Consider the following 13,617-nt stretch of genomic DNA (forward strand, 5'->3'; position numbering starts at 1 on the left):
TGCTATAAAACAGGTATTTTACTATAACAAGAACTTTCACAAGTTGGTAGGCTATCTACATATCTATGTTTGTTGATAAGTGTCAGCAAATTTATTATGCTGCTTCCATTTAAGAAACATATCTGATTGACCATGTCTGTCATCTAATATCCATATCTCACAAAGGTGTTATGTTAATATCAGTATATAATATCTCAATATAATATGACAATTTGACTACAGTATATGATTTCAACTTTCAGGGATTTTTCAGTCATGGATTTTGTTTATGTTTCCCTTAAAGATATTGTATACAACTTATTATATAATTTTGTTAAAATTTTGGTCGTTGAAAGCTACTGTTCAAAGTGCTCGTAGGTACTGTAATGTTTATACAAGAACTGTGTCTTGTGTCATCATATTCCATTAAAATATGAAATATTTTCATATACTAGTATTCCCTGATCATTAAAAATGCGACGTAGTAACTAGTATAAATAGTAGCTTTATCATTTAACTTGAATGCTTGCCTGTGTTCAATGGAAGGTACACATTTCTATTTAAGAAATAATATCGATCTGAGCTGTGTTTATCGGCTATTAAACATGGTTTGGAGTTTTGATGTGTAGGAATTCTCAATAGGCCACATTGGTCGCGTGTTCTTTTTTGCATTTTCACAGAATTCTTATGATTATTTTAACATATTAATTTGAATTTTTGATGTGTGATAATATTTCCTGTATTTATTCCTTTGAAATTTTGCATGTGATCAGTAATCAGGCGTTGCCAGTAAATAAAGCGCCAGACTTGTAATCTTAGGGTTGCTGGCCGTGAGGGTACAAATCCCGTCGGGGGCAGCCCGTTGTTTCCTTGAGAAAGGAACTTGACATCCATTGCTTATTACTGGTTGGTTAAACTTATAGCTTCTAACACAATCAAACTAAAATAATTTGATACTGGCGAATATCTGATTGTTATAGCAGACATTAGAAAGGCGGTGGTCCTACTCTGGTGACCGCTCGTGTCTGGTGGCAAAAGTTAAACTTGACTGCTATCATTAAAGGCCCATTATGCCTAAAAACGCAATAATTTTTATTTCTCAAAGGCATTCTATTTTTGGTATCTTGTGACAGTTTAAAAATAAAATTATTAAATTAATAGATGGACTATCTTTTAATTCTAATACTCTGTTGGCAAGTAGTATAATTATATTTAATTAGTATTTTGTATGGAAGTCAAAATACTTCTTTGCTTACTTTAAGACACATAACGGAATATTTATTGTTCCTTTCTGTACTTGCTAAACATCTAATCTGCTTTAAATTCATTACTGAAACATTATCAAACATGTGTTTGACATTTCTTAAGAATAAAAATACGTATTTCTGAGGAATAATGTGCCTTAAAATATTCTATTAATTTAAGTAATTAATTAGTTCAGCGTTGAAATGGGCCGTTTCATCATTAAACAGACTTTTTTCCTCCGATTTTCAACTAAACAGCGATTCAGATTAAAAAGGTCCTTAAAAGATCCAGCATTTCAACGCTGAACTCGCTAACTGGGAAACGCCGCCACAACTACATTTCAAACAAAATTATAACAACTTTACGTTTTCTGGAAACTTAAATCTACATCGCATAGCAGTCTCCGAATTTTGATATTTGGTGTAGAATTGACAAAATATATCAAAACACTTGATTTAGCGACATGCACTAGCTCGGAAGTAGCGATAGAGCGATTTACCGTACACCTCCGAAAGAGGTAACTCTTATCATTTGCCAGGGGTGTATACCGTCAAAGGTTGAATTTTTATTTTTTTCCCCATTTCTTTTCTTTACGAAAGTGTTCATGCATGAACCTTATTTGGTTATGTTTAGTATCTTTACGGTACATGTACACTAAACAACGGCGCGGACTTTCCGTAACCGTTGCTAGGTGTCTGCATGCACCGTTGTTGAGACGAAAAAGAAAGAAGACAATTTCGACAAAATAAATTGACAGAAAAAGTGTTTAAATTGCACAGATGATTTTATACATTTACTGTTTTCACTTCAATATAAGTGTCTTTTGTACGGAGATTGACTTAAAAATTTACCACTTCTCTCGGTTCAAATTCATGTACATTTATTTACAAAAGTTTTGTTTGCATAAAAATCATTTATATCATGTGTTACATACATTGTGAACTTATTGATCTTACAGTGAATTTATTTTTTACGTTACATGCAAATATTCTTCACTTACAATATAAAACGGATTTGTCTAAATACATAGAAAATAGAATGACGAAAATAAAATGACACGTACAGTTCCTTTTAATTGTTTACCTTCCTCCACGGTGCATAGAAAAACCGGAAAGCACTCAAATTTCTCATAAAAACATATGAAAACTTTATTTTATCGGTTTAAAAGTGTTACAAATCGATTTATTTGATCAGAATCTGTAAAACAAGACATTTTTATAAATATTGATTGATAATTAGTTCCAGTATTTAGGAAAAAAGATATATCGAGTGCTTTCCGGTCCTGTTAACTTTACCGAATAGCAATATAGTTACTCAAAGTAATATATGTAAACAGTATTTTTTTAGTTTGAAAGTGTTTCCAATTGATTTAGTGCGTCAAAATCTTTCAGACAACACGTTTTTATAATTATATTATGATTATTATTACGATCATTTAGGAAAATAGATATATCGAGTGCTTTCCGGTCCTGTTAATTAAGTTACATATATATGCTTTACCGAATAGCAATATAATTTCTAAAAAAAAATCAGATGAAATGTTTGTTTTATTGTATTGTAAGTGTTTCCAATCGATTTATAAGGTATTAATCTTTGAGACAACACGTTTTTATAATTATATTATGATTATTTAGGAAAATAGATATATCGAGTGCTTTCCGGTCCTGTTAAGTTACATATTCTTTACCGAATAGCAATGTCATTTCTCAAAGTAATACATGAAACTGTATTCTTTTTAGTTTGAAAGTGTTTCCAATTGATTTATTAAGTCAAAATCTTTCAGGCAACACGTTTTTTATAATTATATTATGATTAATATTACGAGTATTTCGGAAAATAGATATATCGAGTGCGGTCCTGCTAAGATAAATGAACATTACCGAATAGCAATAAAGTTTCTCAAAGTAATACATGAAAAAAATATTTTTTTTAGTTTGAAATTGTTCGCAATCGATTTAATAGGTCAAAAAATGTATAACATGATGTTTTTATAAACATGTTATGGTTATTTATGCGATTTTCAAAGTTACTAGAAATATTGATTGCTTTCCGTAAATGCTAAGTACATCTACTTTACCGAATAGCACTCGAATATTTATATAATTTACACGAATCCTTCATATTATTTATGTGAAAGTGTTATAAATTGATTTATTAAGTCAAAAATTGCATTTGAACTTAATTTATTTAAAAATATTATGATTAGTTACACGATTTTTCAATCTTACTCATACCATATATCATATTTCTAATATTTAATAGGTTGTGTGAAAGGCAGAAAGATGATATGTAACAAGTACCAAGAAGTAATTCAAAGCTTGGAACCATATTTTTTTATAATTATATTTTTTTTATGTTAAATAAAAAAAATCTTATAAATTTTCGTTCAGTTATGTCTTTATTTTGACCATACTATGTGTACCGAAAAGTAATGGTGGAGGACAGTAGTTGTTGTAGTGTTTATCACGCGTGCTAATCCATGCTGATTAAAGACCTTCTATATTATAGCACCTGAAGGTGATGATTTAATCAAAGTGTATACAATTATGATAATTGAGAGTACCGACCTGCACATCAAAGTTGCATTAATCCGACACTGTCCTTTACATACACATCATAAATTGCAATTAATTACACAGTCTTTTGATATAAAAATTGTTTTTTGTAATGAAGAATTTTACGACACCCATAAAAAGAATTGTCTGTTTGATGTATTCTATATACTAGTTGTATTTGAACCCAGTCCATTACTTTAACGTAATTTATGCGCAGAACCTGAAAATTAAATGGCACATATAGCAAAGATTATTTTAATATGTAACAAGGTTAGCTTTTAAAAAAGCTTCGTAATTTTTTTCCAGGGATGCGTTTAAATGTAAAAATGACAGTTCTGTTAGCTGAAGAGACTTCAGCGACCATCAAAATAAAAGTGACATAAAGTTATGGAAGCCAGTTCTCTCAGTTAAACAAAGAGGAATATGAGTATATATGAAGATGCATGTAAACAGATAGAATGAAGTCCCTATGTCTTGCACATTTACTATATGGCCTGTTGACCTTGACCAAATAAATGTTAGATAGGTAGAATTCATAAAGATATCTCTTTATGCGAAGTTAAGTTGTAATATGTTATTTAGTATTGGAATGAGTGACAGACACAAGTCTTAAAGTAAATACAAGTTGTCAATCACTTCAGCCAGAAAAGCCGGGATCCTATTAACAATATAGGGATCCCGGAAATTGACCAGTCTAAGATGTTTTTCAGATAAGCCGGGATCCTATTGAAACATAATATTATTATAGGGATCCCAGGAATTGACCAGTTCAAGAATATAGTCTTCAGAAAAGCCGTGATCGTATTAAAACATAAAGAGATCCAAGGAATTGGCCAGTTTAAGAATATAGTTTTCAGAAAAGCTTGGATCGCATTAAAACACAAAGGGATCCCGGGATTTGACCAATTCAAGAATGTAGTCTTTGATTTTTACAATTAATTAGGACTATAATTATAAGTATTGTATATATATATATATACTCTTTATTTCCACATTTGAGTGATTTACATAATAATACAATGTTATAAAGTGAAAGCTAACAATTAAACATATATACAATTTTGCATAACTATGAAACATTGGTGTTAGTAACATGCATAACATATTGGTTAAGTACAGATCAAATTTTATACTTAAACTAGAAATAATCATCAAATTGATATAGATTATATGGGTACATAAGTATTTACATTTTCATTATACATATTTTTCTTGTGGTATACTTAAGATGCTTATACAGCTATCACTGATGCCAGTATCGTATTTTCTTTCTAAAAAACATAATTATGACAACGCATATTTTACATGGTACTTTTAAAGCAAAATCATCGTCTCTGCGAGATTTGCATACATCGTGCATTTTTAATGCAATAGTAAACATTTTAAGTTTGTTAATAAATAGCTCAAAATTTATTTATATCCAAAGTTTAATTAATCTAACGTTCATTACATACAATAAAAAAACTTAACGTTTAATGGCCTTTCATTACGACAATAATCAACACAAATATAGTTTATTATTTTTTCCTCTATGTCTTATACAATCCCGGATCCCGGCCATTTCCGGCGTCCCGGATCCCGGCCAGTAAATACATATACTAAATACCGGAAAGGATAAAATAACCGGAAAAAAAGGAAATGAAAAAAATGCACAGAACCAGATGTACACTTATGTTAATTAACCAAACGAAAACATACTAAAGAGGAACAGGTGAGATCGCTAAATCAAAAGTCAGTGTAAATATGATTTATTGAAAAGAATTCATAAAAACAAACATTTAATAATCATTATATCTTTTCGCTCAAAATAATGCTTGCTGCGTTTTAAAAATGGCGTGAAAATTGAAGGTTTTTTGACGCTAAGTAAGATTGAATTTGATTTGCTAAATAATTTTGGATCCAAGCCCTGATAGATAAATTTTGTAGAAAGCTGGAAGCCAATATTTGATTAAATTTTTGGATGGATTCTGAGTTTTAGGTTGTTTCTCAGTAAAATCCTAACGTAATACCGGCTCGCCGTGGCGAGCCGGCAAAAGCTTTATTGATAAACAAATTGACAACATAAATCTGGATTTCTTTCGTAATATATGTTGGGCCCTTAAAAGGGCCGTTTATTTCAACAATACGTTTTATGTTTTTAAGCTACACAAAACTCTGAGTAGTTTGCACTGATATTTGTGCATGTCGTTGTTACCCGGTGCTTTACCCTCTAGATGCACGAGATCTCGCGCATAGTCCCCATAGTCTGTTCTGAGACCGCCTTTTCCATACCGATGACAGTTTCATTACATTCATTCTTGTTGTTTGGAATTGCAAAAACTTAATTTTTCATACGTAGGTTGCAAATATTTTTTTCTTCACAGTGCCTGAAAATTAAAGATGAAAAAAATATAGTGAACATAAATAATACAAATAAGGAGCAATATCAATGTATATTATAATAAATTTATATCACGACCGCATTAGTAGGTTTGAGTGTGTCTCAAGATGTCATTTATGCTCATCAGGCTATAGTCTACCCCATACTCGAATTGAAATAGATTTACCATAATATAATATATAGAGGATATTTGTTAAGTTCAGTGTAAGATCGGAATATATTTCACCGAGTGAGCACCAAAAGGTATATTTCACGAGTGGCGCCGCCACGAGTGAAATGTGAACTTTTGGTGCTCACGAGGTGAAATATATTTCGATCTTACACTGAACTAAACAAATTTTCTTTTTATTACATGCAATCAAACGTTAAAAATGACATTTTTACCTAATGGGGCTTAAATTCAAAACAGTGAAATTATCAAATTGATAATTTCACTGTTTCAAACAGTGAAATTATCAGTTTTAATTCACTGATATATTTCTATAAACCATCGAAAAGCATGTAATAATAAATTTTAATATCATAATATCTCAATAAGTTAAATACATGCAGCTATTGTGTGAACAACAAAACTATAATTTTATCTTGAACAACGAAAGATTAGATCTAGGTAGTTACGGGGTACAAGTATCTAGGAGTTTTATTTTGTAAAAGTGGATCATATACTAAAACTAACAAGCAATTATCAAAGTATTGCAAGCAATCCATAAGTCCCCTACCGGGGTTAGAACCCCAGCAACATTCTGATGGGCCATTGGCCATTCAATATTACCAGTGAATGAATGACATGAATGAACTTAAATCTTTTGAGATCTAAGTTTGTCTATATCACAGTAATGTGTTAAGTTTCCCTGCCTAGTAAGGAAATTATGTTTATACAACCTTGTCATATTATTATGATGTGGGATTTTAAAGTATATCCTATAAGGAATGAAAAAGTTGGAGTGAAAAATACCAATTTCTCGAAAAAATCTAAGTTCAAGGGGACATAATTCTGGAAATAGTCTTGCTAGAGTATTTAACCTTCTCAAAAATGTTGAGTGATAATAAGAAACATATATATGAAATTTGAAGTAGATACATTAGGAAATAAAGAAGTTATTTAAAAAAGACAACTTTTTTTTTCCATAAAAATTCTAAGTTCAAGGGAGGTAATACTGATACTTTTTGTGCTAGAGTTGTAAACCGTGTCATGTATGATGTGGTTGATGGCCAGAAACTTATATTTAAAGTTTGAAGTAAACACCTTTATTAAACAAATTATAGTGAAAAGGCTGAACATTTTAAATAAGAAATCTTGAAATTCAGGCTATTTGTTGCCATAGCAACCAGAATATTCAACATAGGAAGGAAAGAAAAAGATGTGCATAATCTCCAGACTGCCATCTACCCATATTTTAAGAGTCATAAAAATATTTTCAGTACTTTTTGAGTTATCACTGGATCCAGTGTATGTGTTAAATTTGCCATATTTTCAGACTATTTGTTGCCATAGCAACCAGAATTTTCAACATAGGAAGAAAGAAAAGACGTGCATAATCTCCATACTGCCATCTATCCATATATCAAGTTTCATAAAAATATTTTCAGTACTTTTTGCGTTATTGCGGGATCCAGTTTTGTGGACGAACGGACTGACGGACAGACAGACATACAGACGGACGGACTGACGGAGGGTTAACCTAAAGTCCCCTCCGGTTAAACCGGTAGGGGACTAAAAAGCATATAGCATTGCAAGATACTAGAGCAATTTATAGTTTAATAAGAAACTCAAATCGAGTTAGTTTACCAATTGATATCCAAATAGATCTTTTTAATAAAACAATAAAACCTATTCTTCTTTATGGGGAGGAAATATTGGGATATGGTAATATAGAAGTGATTGAACGAGTCCAATTAAAATTTTTAAAGTATATTTTAAATACGAAACAGGCTGCCTGCCGCTATCTATTGATATAAACGAAAGAATAATCATGTTTTGGGCTAGATTAAAAAAGCACGATGTAAATAATCAACAAAAGAAATTGTCGTCTCTATTATACAATATTACATATAATCTTTCAAAAGACTAATTTGAGAAAAAAAATCCTTGGATTGCAAACTTATGACACATTTTCATAAATTGCGGTTTATGTAATATATGGGATACACAAAATTTTGGAAACGAGAAGTGGTTGAAACTAGCAATTAGACAGAAACTAAAAGATGTTTTTCTAAATGATTGGTATTCCGTTATTGAAAACTCTAGCAAAAGTACATTCTACAGAATATTAAAAAAAGAATTGAAATTCGAAAAATACCTTTTATCAACACCTAAACATTTTCTTTGTTACATGATAAAATTTCGTACACGTAACCAGAAAAGAACAGAACAGAACATACTCTTTTTTTCTCTCAGGTACATAAGTACAGTATGAGGAAAATAATAATTAAACACAGATTTAAGTTTGACAAAGGTGTATAAGTAATACATTGGGGGAGACTGTAATAAAGTTTGAAAGTAGAACATAACCCGTATAGGTAGATACTGTATAAAAACAAACAAAATATGTGAAATGTAATGTAAGATTATGCTTATATTCTGATAATTACTTGAATTTGGCCATTAAGGTTTTACAAAAAATAGACAAATGCTTTAATTTGTCAGGTGATTTCATATTCAACAAACTATGAAAAGAACAGTCAGTGTTTGAAACTGCAAAATTTAACTTATTGGTAAGAACTGACCGTTGATACATAAAGAAAGGGCAGCTTAATAAATAATGTTTTTCGGTGCCTAAATCATCTAGGTCACAAAGTGTGCACTTTCTGTCATTGAATACTGTTCCGTCCCACCTGCCGGTTTCAACAGGAAATTTATGATTAGAAGACCGAAATTTAAACAAATTTAATGCGTCACTATGCGACAATAAGTTAAAATATGATTCAAATTCTAATGTGGATTTAAATGAATTATATATTTTGCCTTTATTAGAAGATTGCAAATTCCCGTACCATTGTTGCTTGTACTGATCTATTAACGTGAGTTTTACCAATGCACGTGTATTTAACGGTATATTTGTATAAAATTGATTTAACCACAGGTATGAACGGCAAGCTAAATCAAGTATTCTCTTTACGTAAGAGGTCCATTTAAAAGTTGCGGTTTGACGATTTACCATATATGTATAAAGTTTAAACGATAACTTGTTATGGTCACCAGATAGTAAGCGTGTCCAAAATCCTATCATCCTGCTTTTAACGATACCTTCCCAATTCACCGTGTAATATATAAATAGGTGTTCTTCTACGGGCGTTTAATAGTTTGCGCAAAAAATCGTTATGAACTGATTCTAAGATATCTAAGTTTTCGAAGCAAAAAATTTCTGAGCCATATGTTAGAATCGGTAAGACAGTGTGATCGAATAATTTTATGCTCAAGTCAATTGGTAAGTCAGCATTTCTAATTTTAGAGAAAAGTAAAAACAATGCTTTTTTGACTGCTCAACTATGTGTTTGCGGGCATTAAGAAATGACCCGGAACTTGAAAATTTAACTCCTAGATAATGATATGTATCAGAAAAATCGAGAATATTATCACCAAGTTTGAATTCGTAGTTACGAACAGACCGACAACCGAACACAATAACTTTTGTTTTGTTCAGGTTCACTGTAAGATCCCATTCTCTACAATAAGAATTAAAAGCGTTCAGACATATTTGGAAATCCGTTGGGTCATCTGAAATAATAACGGTGTCATCAGCATACAAAAAGACTAAAAGTTTAAGCCAATTAGATTCATTTACATCGTCTTCAAGTTTTACACCGATGCCACCTGAATCTTCAATACATGTCTGTAAATCGTTAAGAAAAAGAGCGATAAAAAAAGCCGACAGATTCTCACCTTGACGGACTCCATTCATGCATGCAAAAAAGAGGGACAATTCACCATTATAGGAAACACAAGATTTAATGTTACTATACATATCTTGAATGACTTTTAGAACCTTACCATTGATGTTAGAATTTAACAACTTTAGCCAAAGACTAGTCCTATTTACTTTATCAAATGCCGCAGAAAAATCTATAAATGCGCAAAACAATTTTTTCTTCTTATGTTTCAAGATGTTGATTATTGAATGAAGGGTAAAAATATGATCCTGACAAGAAAATCCTTTTCGAAAGCCAGCCTGATTTACATTAAGAATATTATTAGATTCTAAATACTTGTTTAATCTGCAGTTAAGTATTGAGGTAAACAATTTCCCAAGACAACTAAGTAAAGTTATGGGCCTATAATTGGATGGTTCTTTTGGATCACCTTTGTTTTTGAATAATGGAACGATAACTCCATTAAGCCATGATGAGGGCATATAACCTGTGTCTAAAACAATGTTAAAAAGTTTTGTGTAAATCGGTAAAAAAATATCCTGTGTATTTTTTATGTATTCGTTAAGTATATTATCGACAGGACTGCAGGCTTTACCATTCTTAAGACAATGTTTCTTATTATTTCGTTCGTGGTGATTTGGGAATTCATTTCTTCGTTAAAATTATTTTGTTGCATTGGATTTGCACTAGAGGACAAGGAGCCCGTATTTGCATCCTTAAAATAATTATAAAAATCGTGCATGCTTGGCATCTTGTTTATTCAAAAAGTTCCAGTACGACTTAGGATTATTTGTTTGCAAAGATCTAAGATAAATTGACCTTTTATGTTTATATTGTTGCACATAACGATATATAATACGTTTATAAGACTTGCTAGCCTCATTTAATAGACGCTTATTGTAACCACTAGGGTATTGTTGATACCTTTTCTTAACGCGGTGATAATGTTTTCTAGCTCGATGACACTCGGGACCAAACCAAGGCCTTTTATTATAAAATTTACTACGCGCACGAGATTTTTGATAGAAAGTAGTGTTTGCCGCAGTAGAAAGTAGGTCGCTTACCTGGTGTGTAATATAGTCAACGTGTAGGATAGATCATGAGTACCAGTTGGATGTGAGATTTATCAACGAGCGAAGCGAGTTGATAAATCTCACATCCAACTGGTACGAGCGATCTATCTGACTTAGACCACAGGTAGTTTTCTCTGTTTAAGGTGAAGATTATACATGCTTAAACGGTTTTTTTCTCCGACAGTTACATAGGTATATCCAAATATTTCTTACTCAATATATTTGGCCTTATTGTAGGCCAAAAATGCACGAGAAAATGGCATAATTCATGTTCTTTCATAAGTTACTGAATACACAATCTATTGAATGATAGATAGATTTCACATTCTTTCGCAAAGGTGCAGTCAGAAGAAAATTGGGAAGAATTTAACATTTCGAAACTTGGGATATTTTTGTTGTTATTCCTGTTGATTCCTCGTTTAAATGATTTAATGACATAACACCGTACACAGCGCTTGGAAGCAAGACTGTTTACCGAAATATACTCTAAGAAAGAAATCATGGGCGATGGCTACTTATCAAGAGTGGGCTCTTTGGAGTAAAGGGCAGGTAACTTTCATTAAACGTTTTCCTTAATGCTTTAACAACAATAGGGTTCAGGATATTTCTTGGTTGTTTGGCTGAAGTTGAAAATATTTTACTTGACGTATAGATTCGTTTATTTATTGTATGCTTTATATACACCCTGCATTGAATTTTTTACTTCATTCATGAACTGAAAAAATATTACAAACGTCCCTCTGAAGCAATAAAGCATAGAATTTCCTTAGCGTTGCAACCGCAGCGGAAACTCCCCACCAGTGGAATCCCCTCTTCCCAAACCAGTAAATGAATGTACATCTACAGTGTCTGCTATTAAGAGTGAGCCGGGCAGGATGCGATTATTGAAATCTTAGTGCCTGAAAATATTAGCACAAAAACCGTCGTAACATTTAGATACATATATAAATTTAAATAGATAGATAAACGCATTTCACATCATTATTGCTAGTTTTTTCTTATTTACAAATACAGTAACTATACAGTAACTATTCTTGTAAAATGATGATCGAAATAAATTGGTAAAAGGACTATTGCTATCTGTTTGTTTTTGTTAAGAAGGGAATTACACTATTTACTTAAGAAATAACACCGGCCTGAGAGGTTTATATCGGCTATTAACGGGTACGGCTGTTTTGCGACCCGTTTTTGCTCAATACAGTGTAGAGCGTTTTTGCAAACTCCGCCCAAACGGTAATGAAGCGCGGAAGAAAATGATAGAATAAACTATTCTCTCACAGTTTAGAAAAAATTGAAGCAGATCATTAGTCATGTTAGTTAAGATAACCTTATACTTGAAAAATTGGATCAATCACACATTTGTTTGCATTTTTGGATTGTTTAAAACAATAAGTTTGCGAACTATTTTCAAACAAAATCTCTTTGCTATTTAGACAAACCATTATTTTATTACCTCCGCTATGAAGAGTTCTGAAATTGAACATTTAGGGGCGTGAGTTCAATACCTAGAAGCGTCTAAATTTTATTTCTTTTTCTTTTTTAAACATTATTTATGTATCTCTAACATCTGTTTTGGAAAGAAAAGTGTTTAATTTTAGTAATATATATATAAAACATAGATATTTATTGGGTTAATAATGTTATAGCAAATATGGTATAAAATTGAGGAGTAAAATCCGTTTTTGCACAAGCTTAATTATATACTGCAATATGATTCAATTTAAGAGTCCAACCCGTTTTTGAACACACCTATATACCGAAAATAGATTCTATATAAGAGTGCAACCCATTTGTGTACATTCATAAATACCTTAATTATATCCAGTTGAAAGGGGTAACCCATTTTGTACACAACTTGATAAATACAATATAAGAGGGCAACCTTTATGGTTTTTTTTGCATAGGCATAAATACTGTTAGGTGTATGGCAGCAGTTGCCCGTACTTCAATTCAGTGTTGTCATATTTTTCTGGTTCTTCGGGGACTATTAAGTACTGAGAATTCAATACCGCTCATGCCGGTGCTAGGGGGCTTGAGGGATGCTGCACTTATTCATTATCCCTCATGTACAGATTCAATCAAACTGAGTCTGCAATTTTCATGTAATTTTGTTGTGATTAATGGTTCAAGATTTTTATACAAAATAAATTTAAAGAGTGTGACCCGTTTTTGTACACGTATTTATAAATACCTTATATATATTAAATTCAAGAGTACACACCTACAAAGCCAAAATATACTCCGCATGAGAGTGCAACCCGTTTTTGTTCACACCTACCTATAGCCAAAATAGATTGTATTTAAGAGTGCAACCCGTTTTTGCACACACCTATATAGCCAAAATAGATTGTATTTAAGAGTGCAACCCGTTTTTGCACACACCTTTATACCGTAAATACATACATACATACATACATACATACATACATACATACATACATACATACATACATACATACATACATACATACATACATACATACATACATACATACATACATACATACATACATAC

General features: G+C 31.5%; 1 long non-coding RNA gene across 1 annotated transcript in view; it reads left to right on the forward strand.

Annotated features, from left to right (window-relative positions):
• The window catches only part of LOC132743002 (uncharacterized), a 127,037-nt gene that overhangs the window by 97,170 nt on the left and 16,250 nt on the right, over nt 1-13,617 (forward strand). The window lies entirely within an intron of this gene.

The sequence above is a fragment of the Ruditapes philippinarum genome, unplaced genomic scaffold, assembly GCF_026571515.1.
Source record: "Ruditapes philippinarum isolate M1 unplaced genomic scaffold, ASM2657151v2 ctg933_1_1_1_1, whole genome shotgun sequence".
NCBI classification, from domain to species: Eukaryota; Metazoa; Mollusca; class Bivalvia; order Venerida; family Veneridae; genus Ruditapes; species Ruditapes philippinarum.